Genomic DNA, 19,155 nt, shown 5'->3' on the forward strand with positions numbered 1-19,155 from the left:
GATAACTGGAGTGTAGAAAGGAGTCTAGACCCTAGAGAGACTGAAGGACGAAGCAATGCGTGCATAGAGGTCTAAGGAACAGAGGAGAGAACCAGGACTAGGGATGTGAGAAGTGCTGCAGCATCACCATTTAAAATCCGAATGCTCCCCAGATGCGCCGCAATGTCCTGCCGTGTGATGAACTACAAAATGACGTCATAGCGTAGACGTTTGTAGTTCGCACTCCGGAAGCCCGCACACGCGCCCACGGATGGCCAGAGAAGCAGTGCTGGTGACGCGGTGCTCCCATGCCCGAGGGAGAGCCCCGCGGAGTCTGCAGAACTCAACAAAGCCGGTAAGTGGGGCTTAGTTGGGGGGGGAGGGAGGGTGCGCTTCTGTGTGTGTGTGCAGCGGCGGCGGCGGGCGGGGGGTCTGTATGTCTGTGCGTGCGTGTGTGTAGGTGCCCTCGTGTGTGTGTGTGTGTCTCTGTTTCTGCGCATGCGTGCAGGGGGAGGTGTGGCTGTGTGGCAGCTTTCCAGGAGAGGAGACAGGAGCTGGCCACAGCGAGCACGTTCGCGTGCGCGTGGCCCGCTCCTGTCCCCTCTCCTGGGAAGCAGAGTCACTCACAATAGGTCTCTGGCGAGACCGCGCTTTCGCGCTGTTCAACGCCAGGAGACCTAAAAAGACTGTGTACTCGTAGCGTGTATTTTTTATCAGCACTGACGCTGTCTGTAATTCTGCTTTCGTGGTGCTCGTGGCCCACCACTAACTACAGTGTGCATGTGCTGCTTTGAACTTAATTGCAAGGCACAGGCCATTTCAGCATTACGGGGAGCAGCCGGGCAGCAGGCATAGCAGGGCTTGCTGAACCCAGTCAACACAACGTGACGCTACACAATGTGACTAGCCGATCACCCCTCAAAGATCAGGTAAGTGGAGCAAATCATTTTCGGCGCTGGGAGGCCCCTTGCTGATTTTGTCATGTGTGTGTTTGCCTTGAAATGAGAACGTTGTGCATTTGTGTAGTGTTTTCTTTGTGACAGATAGTTTGCACTGGCTCAGCTGTAGGATATAAGAAGTCTACATTTGTTAGAAGAATAGCCGAAAGAAATAGCAGATACCTGAAAAGAGGGAATTTCTAATCTACATGTTGCCTTTGACTTTACTAAACTAAAAAGACTGGCTAACGAGAACACTAAACAAAGCTTTTAAAAACTATACCCTCATCCAGAATCACAAGTGTATGCGCTTCGTGATTTAAAATGTGGTTGTCGGTGGCTGAAGCAGGTTAGTTAATAACAGGAAAGTATTTATATGTTTGAATTTCACATACTTGCTGCATTGTCTCTGCATGTGTATTCTTTCATTTAATTTCCACTAAATTCAATTACTAGATGAATGAACACAACAGTTGAAAATGATTGATCCAAACATACATGCCGGTTGATTTAAAGTGTCCAAAAGCAAAATGAGCAATAGTATGCTGCGGAAACCATTGTCAATCTCCTTGGCCTACTACACTGTATGTAATTGGCTTATGAGATGGAAAGGGTTAACTGTTTTGAAAAAATAATTATTTAGGAGCTAAATTGAAAGAGTCATATATGACTTTTTCATTTTTTCACCACTGTTGCATCTTGAGGACTTGAGAGTCATTCATGTTGTGCAAATAATTCATAGCACACTTGTAGAAATGTAGAATGTTTAGGACACACTACAGGCAGACATGTGAAAACAAGCCTGAAGCGGACAAATTGTAATTTAAAAATATGACATTGTTTCCATCTTCACATGGAGTTAATTTGTGATGTATTTTTCAATGCTCAAGTCAATGTGAGTGGATGAATTAATGAGCTTCTAAGTGAACATGTTGGCTGCGGTGGCTTTAGCGCTCTTGACTCCTGATGCAACAATCTCTTTTGGCGGCATGTGCACCAAGCGCGAGGAGGTGGGGGGAGCACCATACACTCTGAAAGAACAAGTCCTTAAAATTAACAATGACACGTGCTTTCACAGTGTATGCGCAAATGGTGTGCCCCCAAGCTTGCCACTCAGTGATATGGTGCCCTAAAGCGCTATTGTGTGTCTTGGACAGCACAGCTATGCATTGATGAGACAGGCAAAGAATGATACAGCCCTGTCACCCCTCAACTTTACGTAATTAATTACTGTATATTTAATAAAGCAAAGGTATACTCTTTTCTTGTTCTTCCTCAGTGTTTTCTTCTCTTCCTTGCCTTCACACCTTACTCCTCTCCATTCTTCTTTCACTTTCTGCCCTACATCCACGTTTCTTCTTGATCTCCTCCTCCCCTCATTAACTGCTTTTAATTTTTCACCTTCTCGTCTTTCACTCTTTCGACGCGCTGTCTGCTCTTCTGCCCTTTCTCCTCTTTCCTTTTTTATTCTGATCATGTTACACTCCAATCTTGCACTACCCATCTCTGCTTTCCTCACTTCTCTTCACGTTCTTTGTCTATTGTATCTCTTTGCCTTCAGATCACTCCTCCTTCCTCCCCTCTCCTTTTTATGTTTTCCTTCTTGCGCATTTTTTTATATCCACTCCAGGAATCCGTGTTTGTTCTCAGGGTCATCAATTTAAATCTTTGTGCAGCAAATCAGTCTTTCATCTTTCTGAGGTCTATAAAATTTGCGTCGTTGAGCTGGATAACAACATTTTAAATTTGTTGGCAAGGTTTCCTTTAGTGAATATGTGCTTTACAAACATACGTGGTATGTTAAGGACACAAATGTATTTCAATCTTTTTTTTCAATTTCTTTGCAATATTACACTGCCATTATTCTCTCTGTCCCTTCTTGACCCAGTACATCTCATACTCATATTCATTCCCCTGGCCTCCTTTCTTTCCTTCGTCTCATCTTTTTCTTTTCCGTTTTTCTCTCTCTCTCGGCACCTCCAGCCATGCCTCCTTTACCCTCTTGCTTCTTGCTTCCTCACACCCCCATTCCATTCTTGCTTCCTTATACTCTCATTCATTCCCCACCCTTCCTTCCTTGTTGCATTTAATCCTTCTTCCTCCATTCTTTCCTTACTTTCTTTTATCCAGCTCCTTCCTTCATCTCTTCTTTAATTTCTTTCTTTCTTATCAACATTCATTATGCTTATCTTGCTCCTTTCCTTTCATCCATCACACATCATTCACTTTGTTTCTCTCTATTCCTTAATTTCTTACTTTCACATTTTTTCTTATTCCATCCTTCTTCCATCCATTACCCATATATTTCCTCACTCCAGTAATCTCCTTCATGCCTGCATTTGTTGCTCCCTTCTTTAATGTATTCCTTCCTTCACCCCTTCCTTTCTTTTAAACAGCACAATACAAGCACATTCTCTTTAGTTTGCAAAGCTGTCTCAAGTCCTCTAATGACCTTTCCTAAAACGGCATTTTGAGATTTGCACACATTCTGTAATTTGAGTTCACTTTTAAGTTGTTGGCATATGCTTCCCATATGTTACATTATGTTATGTTATATTGTATAGATTTGTATAGCATACTAATCACCAAACAGGGTATCCAGGCACTTGGGCAGATGTGTAGGTGGGAGGTCCCCAAGGTGCTTATGTTAAGAGCCTGGTCTTCAGCTTCATGCAGAACTCAAGATGTTAGGAGGTGGCTATGGTGTGTTGAGGCATGTGGATGTGGGAAGACCCAGTAAAGAAAGTGGGTGGAGATTCTGGAGGAAGTGGGGGAACAGGAAAAGTGGGTGTGGCCTCCTACCTGCACGCTTCATATTTTACAAATTAAGCACTGTATATATGTATATATATATACACACACACACACACACACACACAGTACGCTTGATGCGCCTGTTCAGCAGAGGTTTTTGTTAATTCATGACGGAAACCCAAATCCAAATTTGGAGTTTGCTACTGGAAAAACAAATAGCTCTGTTTTGGGACGTGAATGTTCTCTGATGGTAAATGGGCATGTTCTTCTGCCCTGCCTGTCCCACTGAATGTAAAAATGGTATTGTAAGTGTGCGCAGAGGCCTAGGCCTGTCCTTGGTAATGTGGGATCAAGAACCTTTCCTGTGACACGGGTTCAAGTCAAGTCAAGGAAAGGTTTATTCGGCTGTGTTTCAATACAGACATAAAAGCACATAAAAAAAACAATAATAAAAAGAGCAGCATTTCATTTCTTATTATTTACAACATTATACACACATCATTTTCCATCATGGCCTAATATCATAATTATAGATCCATGCTAAAACATTTCCCAATTTGAAGGACCTTTTTTTAAAACGTTGTTCTTCTCCATGCTACATGCTCATTTTCCAGCAGCTGAAGTAAAAACATGGCCTGGCAACACTGCCTAAGTCCTAAATTATTTAAAAATGAAATAATCCATACTTTCCTTGGCTCTATATAGAGCTTACAAAACAAGACTAGATGCATGGTCGACTGGTCTGAAATATTGTCGCAAGGGCACAGAATCAGCTTGCGCGACCATTCATTCATTTCGGCCAAGAGATTAATCTATGGACATTTCCCAGCCTGAACCTAGTCAGGAGAAATCTATCAAAAGTGCTAGGTGCAAATAATAAGTAAGGCTCCATCCCACGAGTTGTACATATCAACTGGTGCTGCCTCACAGTGACCTTATTTGAGATTTCTCCAGTCATTATGGATGTAGGAGTACTGTCCATGACCTGGGAGAATCTCTTAAAGCAATGGTGTAATCAGTAATATGACCAGACCATTTCCCCTATGTCAGGGAGAGGGCAGTCTACTGACCCCTCTCATGTAAATTTCTGCTGTTAGGTGAAGCTAAGAACCTTTTGCTGACATTCTATGTGCATGTATGTGTATCGAGTGTATAGCACATTTATAGTTGTAGGGCTCTGTGTGTGGTTTGAGTCTGAGTTTTGGCACTAGTGGGATCCATTTAGGATGGCTCCTTGTTTAGTGTGGCACATGATGGAGACTGACAGCTGGACAGGCCACCAGGACCCCGCGCACAATTTAGTGAAGACATCACGGACTTCATCACTCCACACGCGCTCCCCTCCGAGGACTACATCCTTTTGGGAGACCTCAACTTTCACCTTGAAAAGAACAACGACCGCAACACCTCCACCCTTTTGGACAACCTCGCAAACCTCGGACTTAAACAACTTGTCACTACCTCCACCCACATCGCAGGTCACACACTCGACCCTATCTTCACCTCCAGCAAACATGTTTCCTTCAGCCACACCACAGCTCTCCTTTGGACTGACCACAGCTGCGTTCACTTCACCTACAACAAGCCCACATCCAACAACCACCCCCAACCCACTCTGCAAAGAAACTGGAACAAAATCACCATCGACCAGATCTCCTCATCGCTTCTTCAAAAGCCCCCCGCCCATTCCTCAAACCCAGACCAAGCAGCCACCAACCTCACCCAATGGTTATCCAACAGCGCCGACATCCTAGCACCACTGAAAAAACGACAAATCAAACTAGGCAGCAAGAAGGCCTCCTGGTTCAACGATGACCTTAAGAAATCCAAGAAACTCTGTCGCTCCCTCGAAAAGGCCTGGAAAAAAGACCCAACCACCAGCACCAAGGACACCTTCAAAAACGCCACCCGCATACACCACCAACTAATCCGAAATGCCAAGAAAGCAGCCTTCAAGGACCGTCTAGATAATAACGCCCACAACAGCAAGGAATTATTCAACATCGTCAAGGAATTTACCAACCCCTCAGCCAACTCCAACGACATCACCCCCTCCCAAGCCCTCTGCGACTCCCTAGCCTCGTTCTTCCACAACAAAATCGCAGACATCCACAACAGCTTCGACAACCAACCCGGAGACCAACCCTCCCAATCCCCTGCAGGAACCCCACCCCCCCTGAACATCCTCAATGACTGGAAGCCAATCTCCACTGAGGACACCATCCGTCTGATGAACTCTATCCACTCAGGATCCCCCACTGACCCTTGCCCCCACCACATCTTTAACAAAGCAGACTCCATTATTGCACCGCACCTCCGAGACGTCATCAACTGCTCCCTCAACTCCGCAACCTTCCCGGAAAGCTGGAAACATGCCGAACTCAGCGCCCTCCTGAAGAAACCCACAGCTGACCCCACCGAACTCAAAAACTATCGCCCTATCTCACTCCTTCCATTCCCAGCCAAAGTCATCGAGAAAGCTGTCAACAACCAACTCGCCGCATTCCTCGAAACCAACAAATCCCTCGACTCCTCACAGTCCGGCTTCCGAGCCAAGCACAGCACCGAAACCGCCCTCATCGCAGCAACAGACGACATTCGAACTCTACTGGACAATGGAGACACAGTCGCCCTCATCCTCCTCGACCTCTCCGCAGCCTTCGACACAGTCTGCCATAGCACCCTTCTACAGTGCCTCAAAAACATCGGAATCCAAGGAAAAGCACTGGAATGGATCACCTCGTTCCTCTCCGGAAGAACGCAGAGAGTCCGCCTTCCACCATTCAAGTCAGAGGCCACTGAAGTCATCTGCGGCGTACCCCAAGGGTCCTCACTCAGTCCCACCCTCTTCAACGTCTACATGAGCCCCCTCGCGGCCATCGCACGCCAACATAACCTCAACATCATCTCCTACGCCGACGACACTCAACTGATCCTATCACTCACCAGAGACCCTAACACGGCCAAAACCAACCTACACGAAGGAATGAAAGAAGTAGCCGAATGGATGAAGCACAGCCGTCTGAAACTGAACTCAGACAAAACAGAAGTCCTCATCTTAGGCTCCTCCCCCTCCGCCTGGGACGACTCTTGGTGGCCAGAGGCCCTTGGAAAAGCACCCATCCCGACGGACCACGCACGGAACCTGGGCGTCATCCTGGATTCCTCACTCTCGATGAACAGACAAGTCAACGCCGTTTCTTCATCTTGCTTCAACATTCTTCGCATGCTCAAAAAAACATTTCGCTGGATCCCTACCGAAACTAGAAAAACAGTCACCCATGCTCTGGTCACGAGCCGACTGGACTACGGAAACACCCTCTACGCCGGCACCACCGCAAAACTCCAGAAAAAACTACAACGCATCCAGAACGCCTCAGCCAGGCTCATATTAGACATCCCGCGTAAAGAACACATCTCTGATCACCTGAAAAACCTCCACTGGCTCCCCGTCAATAAGAGGATCACTTTCCGGCTCCTAACCCACGCACACAAAGCACTCTACGAAATCGGACCCGAATGCCTCAACACACGACTATCCTTCTACACCCCCTCCCGCCAGCTACGATCCTCCTACCAAGCCCTTGCCACTGTACCCCGCATCAACAAAACCACCATGGGAGGTAGATCCTTCTCCTAACTAGCAGCTAAAACTTGGAACTCACTTCCCACTGACCTCCGCCTTACTCAGAACCACCTAGCATTCAGAAAACAACTCAAAACGTGGATATTCGACAAGTAACTCCCCACCCTTCTTCAAGCGCCTTGAGACCCTCTGGGTATGTAGCGCGCTATATAAATCTTTGACTTGACTTGACTTGACTTGACAGTCTAGATCTATAAACTTAAGTGATGGAGAATAGAGATAGTGCTGCCTTTAGAGGTTCACAGATGTCCTTGTTAGCAAAAAGGCTGCTGATTGGTTCCTCCCAAGCACTATCATTATATAGATGGTAGGAGTGAGGGTTTGGGACTACAGTTGCCTTTGCTTAAAATGAGGACGTTTTTAGGCAGAGCCTACCCAATTTGTTGTCCCCGATTATTGCTTCAGGAAGGCTGATGACAACCAGGTGCATGGATCGCATCCTTCATTTGCCCTTGTTTTGAATACTCCTGCTTGGAGCCATCCTCGTTGCTAAATTCTATAAGAGGAATTACCTTGCACAAAGGCGGTCTCTGAGCAACAGCCTGAAAATTACATTTGAAAGAGAACCACGCAAACTGTTACTAAAACCTTAGACGGTGGATCCACATCCCTTTCTGGGACAGTTGTATAAAAATAGGATCTAAACCACCTCATTTTGTTCCAGTTTGAAGTTCTTCATGACCAAGGAAAAGAGTGCTCTGCAAAGTACTCAAAGGACTGCTGTGTGACCAGGGGGCTTGTGTCTTCACGACAGCCAGCCTCCCAGAAGTGAAGGAACATCATCTGAAATTTGCAAACCATGCTGAAGAAGCTGAAAGTCTCCCTAGCCCCTAGAAACCTGCCTGCTCAGAGAAGGAAGGAGAGGGCCTTCTTTTGTAAGAGAAGAGATCATCCAGGATGAAAAGCCAGCTGTGTTCGTGGCATGCAGAAGACCCAAAAGGTGTTGATTACTTTGGGAGCAAACCAGAGCCGACCCCCTTCACCAGGGGTCTCCCAATGAGGCCCCCTCAGTACACCACTTATGGAAATCATGTTTGAGAAGTAACCACGTGCTATTGGGTACCTCTGTAATGTCCAAGTGATGCTGCGGCCCAACTCTAAAATAATCTAGTGGAGACGCTGCCAAAGCGGAAGCCCGGTTTCAGCCCAGTGACTACACCTGCCACATGCGTGCACCCCCTTTGGTACTGGTCCAGAGGCCCCAAGTGCCTGCAATGACCACCTATTGGATGCCAGTCTACAGGCCACTCTGCCAGGAGGGGCACTTACTGATCAAGTCTGCCATGCTGCTCACTCACACGGCCTTAATCTTGAGTGAAGCTACCATCACTGTCCTCTATCAGCCAGGAGAATACCTGTCAGTGCTGCAGGGCCACAACAATGTAAGCATGTACACAGCCTCACACGCTAAAGACTGATTAAGACACACAGGCAGGGTTCTGTAGTGGAAACATTGATTGCTACTTAAACAATCCCAGTCTGGGTATGAACACTTGAGCCGATCTGTGAAATGCTCCACAGTAGAAACAAAACTGCAAATGTGCCTAATATCTGCCTGTGCCTCTGTGGGGGTAGAAATCCTGTAGACACTAGAGAAGCTCCCATAATGGGAAGGGGGTGCTATCAAGAGTGTAAACGCTTACCTGCAAATGTTAGTTGGAATCACAAAGTCAGAGCTGAGTCCCATTGAATTGGGTAGTATTACATGTTGCTGTGTTATTAAAGTATTTTCTTTTTACTAAGATAAGTACTGGTCTAAACTGTGCATTTTTATGTCTGCGTGACTATTGAATTCTGAGCTCTGGCCCCCACACTACTTCCCTGAGAAGCCTTTACCTTCTTATCCTGAGTTGCATGCAGAATGGGTGTACTTGGGCCAGTTTGCTGATCCAAAGTTGCACAGACCCAGGACACCAGTGGCAAAGTACATCAACCACAATGGTTGGGACAACGTACCCCCCTGGGGACCAACTTGAATGCCATCTGACACCCTGACAACCTTGGAGTTTTCTCCCAATGCTTAGGGGGAGGTCCTTTCTTCGGTTTCCTGTTCATATCCACCAAGCTATAACCTTCCATTGCCAAAGAGGCAAATTGTACATTGGAATGACCAACCTGAATAAGGCTAACATTCTGATGTGCATTGACCAAACACCCTTTAGCAGACGGGTTGATGGTCAAATGTTTACATCTGAGACTTCATCAATATAAATGTGGTGCTTTGCTCACTTTTAAGTGGGTAGGGTAGACTGCTAGTTTGGCAGGCAAGGCATCCACCATGCCAGTGGGGATTTAAGAAACAATGGCCTTTACCACACTAATCATGGACATTAGATGATAAACAGATAAACATCTGTAAGTCAGGTGGTGGTGTCATACGGCTTATAGTTTTTCAGTAAAACTGTGTAATTGTTGGACAACCTAAACGTCAAAACTGCAAGACTGATTCTGCGCACACCATCAGGAGATACTGGTCTTAGTCCTGCTAGCTCAGTGTGCACCTTCCGTAACCCAAACATGACACAGTAACAAATGGAATGTACAACCTCACAACTCTGACTCCCCAAGGAAATTGTGCTAACAGATCTAAAACCTTTTCATTTTGTAACTCATGCATACCCAACGACAAACACAAAGTGGCTTTTCAATATTTATTGAAGCATTGGTGTGGTGTGGCTCACTGGTTAGAGGCGGCAGACCCGGAAGCAGAGGACGGCCCGGGACCAGGGTTCAATTCCCGACGCGGCAGGGTTGTGGACCAGGGTCAGCGGACTCGATAATTCTCGCTTCGGTGCCTACTCTAACCAGGGATCACACTTGGCAACTCTGGGCATTAGCTTGCCTCATCTCCACAACGGCCCCCCACATACACCGGGGATGCCTGGTTTCACCTTGGAGATACCCAGCAGGGATCATCTCACAGGGAAAGCCAGGACGGTGGTCTACAGCGCTGGGACGCCCCATTGCTGGGGTAGCCATGCGCTTTACAAGACAACCTAACATAACATAACATAACATTGGAATTCTTGAGTGAAATACGTGTGCTGCAATAATTAATAGAAGGAAACAGAATAGCATTATGAGAATCGCAAAGAAGATAAATAGTTCAACCGTTTTGCTGTTACAGAGAATATATTCTGGTATATAAGTACTGTAATATATTGTATTCCTACCTAGCGCTACCTATCCTAATGTGCCTAGGGTGGACGAATCAGCAAAATACCTGTGGGGTGATCTAACTCCCTGTTACCTGTGTAAGTGTCATCAGGGTGCTCGTCTTAGTGGAGAGCTGGGCATCATCCCTCGCAAGAGGTAAACCGGAATCAGGTGGGCGGGAATTCAGGCATAAGTCGACCTCACAGTGCCAGAAAAATGCTCCTCCAACTAAACAAGGGAGTGATGTTGTTTATATAATAAACATCACTCATGTTGCAATGCTGAAGTTCCAGTCAGGCCGCTATTGTTGATTCTATTTTGATAGCTCTGTTACTGAGCAGACGAAAACAAACAACAACACTTGTCGCAGTGAACTTGGCTCTTGTACAGAATGTTAAAGGTATTTGATAATATGACTACAAAGTAGAAATGTAAGCAAATCCATTTCAGAGAATATTATCCAGCACAGGTACGCAATGAAATGTATGTCAAATGTCACTGTTGAAGAAAAGATATTAAGTTTAAACTTGAACATGTAAAATAGATATTTGAAAACCTAAAATTTTAAAAACCGTTGTGCTTCTTTCATAACAAAAAGCATAGTGAAAGCCAATTCGTTAAAAAGGTAATAGAAAAAGGTGTATTAAAAAGACAGAGTTTAAAAGCGATTTCATGTATAAAGACATGGGCAAATTAAAAAGTCCCACAACTTGAAAATGCCAGCTTGTTTGTGTGTTCTGAGTAGTAGTCAAAACATTGCTGTTCTTAGCAACTGCAGGCGATGTTCCCAGAGGCACCCGATGCATCAGATCCATAAAGCAAACTTGTTCACATCCATCAGCCGCAGAAGGAGGCCAGTAACAAATCCATAGATGATGAGCCACAATCCAAATCACCAGGAGCTGAAGCATCCCAGGAAGGCTCATAGTATGCATTTAGAAGCAAGCACGAAGGACAACGGTACAAGTGGGCCTCTAGGGGACCCACCAGCAGTTCTATGTTCAGAGACTGAACCAGTTGCGTTCCTAGGCATATGTCCATGGCACACTCAAAAGTGCACAGCAGACAGCGAAATACAAGCTGCACGCAGTGTAGCCAGACAGGCCAAAAGGACAAGACCCAGTGGTCATTGAGTTACTGAAGCAAGGAGGCGCCGAAGGACTGTATCATCCATTCTTGACACAGGAGAACATGTTATAGTGCCATTCCCATTTGGGCTTGAGATGGAAAATCCGTTGTGGATCAGAAAACTTAAAAGAAAAAAGGCAGTGTCAAAACTAATCCAGATAAAGAGGAAAGATGATGCAATTGTAATCGAAATGTATATCCCTTGAGGGATAAAGTATGTATTTTTCAGCTAAATATAAAATTCACACAATCTACCTTTTGGTGTTTTAGGTGGGTCGGACGAATCTGAAGAGGAGTCATCAAAGTTGATAAAGTAGCCAGAGGCAATTCGATTTATTTTAGGTAGTTCTGGAGGCTGTGTAGAACTGAAAGCAGACTCTAATGGTAGTATGTTGCAATAATGTCTGTTTGGATGTGGCTCAGTTCGGCTTCTGGCCAGCTCATGGCACCGAGACCGCGCTGGTGGTCGCCCTGGATGATCTTCGGTCGCGGGTCGACACTGGTCGGGCAGCTTTTTTAGTGTTGCTCGGCATGTCGGCCGCGTTCGACACGGTCAACCACGCCACATTAATCAGCAGACTGGAAGAGATTGGGGTAGCTGGCCGGGCCCGGGATTGGTTAGTTTCCTACCTTCAGAACAGGCGCCAATTGGTGGCTTTGCCGCCTTTTAGATCTGGCATTAAGAAGGTGGAGCAAGGCGTGCCTCAAGGGTCGCCAATTAGCCCGATCTTGTTTAATCTGTACCTCCGCCCTTTGATCAAGCTGATCAAATCTTTTGGTATATCGGTAATTAATTACGCCGACGATACGCAGCTCATATTCTCCTTTGAAGGCAGAGATGCCGTTTCTAAGGAGACTTTCCACCGCTGCATGACAGCAACCGCGGACTGGTTGAGACTTAATTCCCTCCAGTTCAACGGTTCCAAAACCGAGGTACTGCACTGTTCAATAGATTGAACCCCTCGCTCCCTGCCGGTGGATTTCTGGCCAGCTTCCTCCTTGGGCACGGTGGCGGCGACGGATGCTGCCCGCAACTTAGGTGTTATGTTTGGCCCTAACTTACAGCTGGAGGCCTTTGCGAACAAGACAATTGCCACATGTATGATGCTGCTCCGGACTCTGCGCAAGATTCTTCCCATGCTTCCGGCACCTGATAGACCAGAGGTAGTGCGTAGTATTATTCTTAGCAGGCTTGATTACTGTAACGCACTGCTTCTGGGTGCCCCCAGCACCCTGATTGGTAAGTTGCAGCGCATACAGAATATGGCTGCTAAGTTGGCCCTTTCGCGACTGCGCTCAGCCTCTTCTACTTTGGCGCTTCAGGATCTTCACTGGCTACCAATCCATCAGCGTATATGCTTTAAAGCGTCTTGCATAGTTATTAGGGCCCTGCACGGACAGGGGCCTGTTCTGTTGCAAGAACTCTTTTCTTGGTACCCAGCAGCTAGACCTTTACGGTCTTCTTCGGCCTGCCTGGCGGTAGTCCCCAGAATTCAGAGGATACGGATGGGTGGCCGCTCCTTTGGTTATACTGCCGCTAAACTCTGGAATTCTCTCCCCCTCTGTCTGAGAAATCTGAGGGAACTTTCTTCCTTTAAAAAAGGACTGAAGTCCCATCTCTTCCCCAGGGCAGTGTAATCTTGTGATTGCGTAAAAGTTAGGTAGAGTCAAAGCGCTAGGATACCCTCTGGGTGACAGTCTGCGCTATAAAAGTACGCGATACATACATACATACATACATACATACATACATAGATACCATCTTTATCTGTTTGCAGAAGTGAAATATGTGTTTCCATGCATGTTCATTGTATGACATTTATTGGTGTAAAAGGAAGAAGTGATAATTCATTGTTAGCCGTCCCCAGCTGGGAAGAAGAAGCTTCCAACGGGACTTCCTGTAAGGTAGTGAGAGGAGACAGGTGACTGCCCAGAAGCCCACAATGCCTACTGTGTAGACCAGCCATTAGATGTGGTTTAATGAGATCTTTTGACACAAATCTCTTGTTTTTGCAGCCAGCAAGGGGCGGTAAAAGTACAGTTCTGGTACCTTCAACACCCAGGATAGGTACAGATGCTTTGCCTGATGGCCAGATTCTTACTTGTCTACAATCCTTTCCCTGACCAGATAACAGATCTTTGGAATCCAATCTGGAACTGCTGGTACGTCTTTCACTTCACCAGAGGGGGTCATTTCTGCTGGACTTTGCTCTGAGCGTCTCGGAAGTTGTTCAGTTCCTGTAAAACATCCAACCATTGATGTCAAATGGTGTTTCTGCTGCCACTGTACTGGGACTGTCAAGGTCTGGAACCCATACCTTACCCCAAACAGGATTTCATAGGGAGTCTGACCAGCTGGGTTTTTTCTAGGCAGATTGAGGGCTCTATGGACCCCACACAGGTGATGAACCCAACTGCCACCTGAACCTAATTCTCTAGCTGTTAAAAAATGCTTTAAGTCACAGTTCTTTTCCACTACCGCATTTCCCTCGGGGTTGATAGGGTAAGGGATACTGGACAGTCACACCTAATTTCCCGAAGGTAAGCCTTGGAAGCAAACACCAGACCCTAGTCCTAATGGAATGTGGCTACCGCCTAAGTCCTGATAAAGACTTTTATAACAGTTCGGTCACAGCCGATCACTTTGGTCACACCCATTGGAATTGAGAGCAGAAATCCACTGCTACCCGGATGTATTTGGTAGACCCATCAGATTGTAGGGGAACGCAGTGGTACAGATAAACACGAGCCAGAGGCTGCTCTGAGATCAATAGAGGGGCCTTTGTTGGGTGTGTCATGGTAGAAACCTTCATCTCTTGACAGGTGTTGCATTTAGGACAAAGTCATTGGCCTATTTGTATGAATCCGGCCAACAATAGCACTGCTGTAATAATGAATTTGTAGCCGCCACTCCCGCGTGAGTAGATGATAGGCCCTCATGTGCTGCTAGGTTTAATCCTAACCTGCCATCTGAGTTGGGTATTACTCTATCCCCCACTCTGGGAATATATTAGAAAATTGATTGTTTTGCCCACTTAACTGGTTGAAGTATTTTGTTGGAAAGCCTTTCAGTAAGTGCGGGCCATCACACGCAGTGTCGACAGCTGAAATAATGTCTACATCTATCCTCGTACTAGAACGAGTAATTGCAGCAACTTCAGCAGTTTGCTCTGTTGCTTTCGAGCCTTCATCAGCCATGGAATTCCATACAACATGTATCCCCACACACTGATGACTCAGTGTGTGAATCACATGAGTCCGTGGCAAACACAATTTTAGTTTGGCCTGCTGTCCACAAAGCATCTAGTGCTTTATCGTGCACCCTGTGGAATCCATTCTGGCTCCAGTAAAACTAGACAGAATAATACAAATAACACACAATGATTATGGGGAACCTGGGGGTGTATTCTCAAGTGCCAGAATTAAAGCTCTTTGTTCAGTTAGCTGCACTGTGCAATCACCAAGTGACTGCATGTAGGTTTTATGAGAGTGGAATTCTTCATTCTGAATACGATCCTTAACTGCTGCGATCCTTGCAGAATATTGGTGCTTTGTCCCTACGGCAGGCTGAGGAGAACCATCAGTATAGATGATGTAATCATACTGATCTAGAGTTATTACTTCATCAGGCAGAGGATATTTGCGTTCAGATTGCAGACATGGCTGTGTTTGCAGTGTGTAATCTGCATCTGTTGCTTTTAGTGAGTTGGCCCATTGTATCCAACGTGCATGTAAAGTTTTCACGTTAGAAATGCTGCCCTTTGTAACAGCTTCTAAGGCTGGAACTGGACTCATTTCAATTATTAGTTTCCCCTGAGCCAATGATCTTTCTCTCAGCACAGCACTCTGTACTGCCGACAGAATCTTTTCTGTCTGTGCAAAACGCATTTCTGCATTTGTTTATAAATGCGGTTTATATGCCTGCATTAAATGTGACATATGTGTATCCTAATGAACCCGCAATTATATGAATTACCAGGTTTGTGGTGTTAACGCGTGTGTAAATGTTTTGAAGCTAACATGGCAGCTTGCACTGAATGTAGAATTTGTATGTTCAGTTGTCCAATATAAGCTTGAAAAGTCTGAGCTAATCAAGTTGTGGAACAGTTTTACCCGCTCTGTATAGTCTGGAATGTATGTTCTGCCAAAATTTAGGAAACCCAATATGAAGTGGAGTTTTTCAATGTGTTTGGTGGTTTGAAAATGGCACACTTTTCTAACAAATGTGCCACAAGGCTTCTGCCTTCATCTGACTGTAATTCGTATCGCAAAACTAGGACACTGCTTTGATTTTTTTAAATTTAATTTTTAGACCATATGAGCAAATCACAAAACTATGCGATCTGCTCCAGCCAAATAAGTTGACCAGGTCATCATCCACTGAGTATATGTCATCAACATAGGACAATGGCCAGTCATCAATATCTTGTAAAGGTTCTGTAACCCAGGGTTAAAACTACCCTGGGCTGTTGTTATACCCTTGTTACAATCAACAGAATGTTTTTGAGAACCTACACTGCAGAATGCAGTTAGGTACCTGCTTTCAGGTGCTATAATGTAGCAGATATATCCATTTGAGTTATCTAATGTTGTTTTGTATTTCTTCTATACTGTGTTGTTCATTAATGCCGCACTGTCTGTGTTGTGCACAGCGAATGTACATGTAGCAGTGTTCAAGCTTCTGTAATCTAACACTAAACAATATAAATGGTCTGGTTTCATTATGGGAAACAAATAATTATTCATAGGTGAGGTGCAACATTCTATTACACCTTGGTATTCAAATTGTGTGAGAATCTCTTTAACTTTTGTTTAGCCTCATTTGTAATGGAGTATTGCCATTGTGAATGTGGGGTTGACATCACAGGTGTGATGTGATATGGGGAACCATCATCCCATCCCACATCGTTGTAGTATAACACCAGAGCTTGCTCAAGACCCCATTCCTTGGTATATGGATGTTTAACGGCATATGGGACGAGGTCTGAGAAGGCAGGTAAAATAACCTTGTCTCATCTGGGGCTCATAACAAACTCCGATGCCAATCCCTTTCAGCCAAGAGAATGTCCTAGCCGAATGGCAAGTTCTCCCAAAACAGAAATGGTACGTTGTATATCCCCTCCATTTGGAGTTGCAATTTATATAATTAATGCAGGAGACACAATCTCCTAGACGATGTTTCCACCTGGATATAGTCGTTTGTTGCTACTGCTGCCAGACACTCCATTAGATTCTTACAAACTATTGTGAGTTCTGATGTGCTGTCCAGCATGGTCTGATCCCACTCCCTGCTCAGAAGCAGTGTCCTCGATATCAGTGGCAGGCTTGACTTTAATGCCAGCTACCTCCTTTTTGAATTGAGACTTGGACTGTTTAGATTTGTCTTCTTGTTTTATTATATAGTTAGAAGAGTGTTGTGAGTCGTTCTTGGGTTACACATACTTCTCTTCTCTAATCTGCACTCCGATTGTCCCCCTCTCTCTGAGTGTTTTTCTAATTAACCCTAAAAGGTAGATGTATCAGTATCCTGATAGCCATCAGGCATTTTAATATTATTACAGTTATGCAAATGATAGCGTTTTTCAATGGACTCCTGTTGAGGAGAGCCATGGCGTGCTTTAGTCTGTTCTTTATATTTCTTATTATCCCATTTCTTCTTGGTAGAAGACTCCAATGCCTGCTTTGAGTTCTCCTTTTCAGAATTACCCTTAATTTGTGGTTTTCTAGGTCTAGCTCCCAAAATATCTTTACCTATGGATACTTAAGTTTCATCAATAATTTATCGTAACTTGCACTCCTGGTCTCCTGGAGCTAAATTTGTGAGTTGGCATATAGCCAATGCTGCTGCTTCCCCCATAATGTTACTAAACATTATGTTGGATACTGTGGTAATGTTGGCCATCAATTTAATTCCCAAATCCAGGGCAGGGGCTACCCCGTACTTATTTTGGACCTTTTTAAGCACTTCTGGCAAAACAGCTAATGAGGGTATACCATGTGATCTGGTATATACTGCAGCAAAGTCTGTACATCAAGCGATGCAGTATTCCAGTGGGGGAGCCATCCCCATTTGCAGGTATATTGTGAGAATTCTATGTTTTTTGTTTGTGGTCCCGTATGGGTAAACACTGCTTCAAGCTGATATGTTTTTTTGGGCAATCCCGAACGGAATCTTCTCCTGTCTGACAGGAACCTTGCCCAGGATTGCACGGATGGTAGTTGGACTAATTCATAAGTGTGGTTGTGCAACTTGAGCAACCCTTGGAGGATTTGGAGAAGCGTGGCTCAGTGGTTAGAGGCGGCAGACCCGGAAGCTGAGATCGGCTGTGGACCAGGGTTCGATTCCCTGCCTCGGTGGGTCTCGGGCTAAAAAATTCCACGGACTCGACAATTCTCGCTCCGGTGCCTACTCGACTCACGGGGTCACACTCTGCGACTCTGGGCAATAGCTTGCTTAATCTCCACTACGGCCCCTCGTGGCGGGATGCCTGGCTTTCACCTTGTGGATACCCTGCCGGGGTATCTCACAGGGGAATACCAGGACGGGTTCCCTAAGCAAGCGCCTTGATGCCTTCGGGTGATACGTGCGCTATATAAGTTGCAATACATTTACATTTACATTTACATTTACATTTATTGTCATTGTTCACATGAAAAATTGTGTCAAACATCTTTATATTCCGACTTGACATGTGTGCAGTGTACGTAGTTGTGCTGCTGTCAGATTTGTTATGTCTGGATATGGTGTATAATTGGAAAAGACTGGCCAGGTATCACCCTTATTGCTGAAAGGACCTAATCTAACATCCTTTGTTATGTGTGGTAGGGCGCCTTCAAAACAATTTTGGTGTTCTTGGTATGTTAAATGTATTTGTAGTGCTTTGTAAGCTGTGTAGTTGGGAACTGCTGCTACTGTGTAAGCATGACAAAGCCTTGAATTTACATTTACTGCTGAGAATGTGACCCATGAAAAGAATACCTATATGATGTATGCATCGTGAGTCTCAACCACGAAGGTCACGTCTACACCTGCAAGGGGCAGTGCGTGTTGCTGTAACATTCATCCAACTGCAGGTCTACAGTTTACTGTTATGTTAATAGGTTCTTAGTCAATCTTTTGATTGAGAAACCTCTGTGGGGTAATCCTTTTAAAAGGTTCAAGCTTGAACAACCTACAGCCAATACATAGAGGTTATCTACTCTGCTGAGGAGGATTTTTCCTTAACACCACAGCATCTCCTGTGAGTTGGTGAATAAAGGTCTTTGGGTTTAATAAGGAAACTACTGTGGCGATCCATTAAATAAGAGCCTAAGCTAGAATGTTGGCGGTGCTATGTTGTAATCCTTTTACTTTCTCTTTAAAACTGTGCGTTTGTGGAACAACCTAAATGTCAAAGCAGTGCAAGACTCATTCTGCGCATACCATCATATATATTGGTTATAGTCCTGCTAGCTTACAGTGCATCTTATGTACCCCAAACCGGACAAGGTAACAGATCAAATGTGCAACCTCAGAACATGACGACCCTGAATCCTAAAGGAAATGGTGGTAAC

At 45.2% G+C, this 19,155-nt stretch overlaps 1 protein-coding gene across 2 annotated transcripts in view; it reads left to right on the forward strand.

Moving 5' to 3' along the window:
- ARMC7 (armadillo repeat containing 7) overlaps nucleotides 1-19,155 on the forward strand; it is a 159,189-nt gene that overhangs the window by 135,848 nt on the left and 4,186 nt on the right. The gene's annotated exons all lie outside the window — the stretch shown is intronic.

This window comes from Lissotriton helveticus, chromosome 7 (genome assembly GCF_964261635.1).
Source record: "Lissotriton helveticus chromosome 7, aLisHel1.1, whole genome shotgun sequence".
NCBI classification, from domain to species: domain Eukaryota; kingdom Metazoa; phylum Chordata; class Amphibia; order Caudata; family Salamandridae; genus Lissotriton; species Lissotriton helveticus.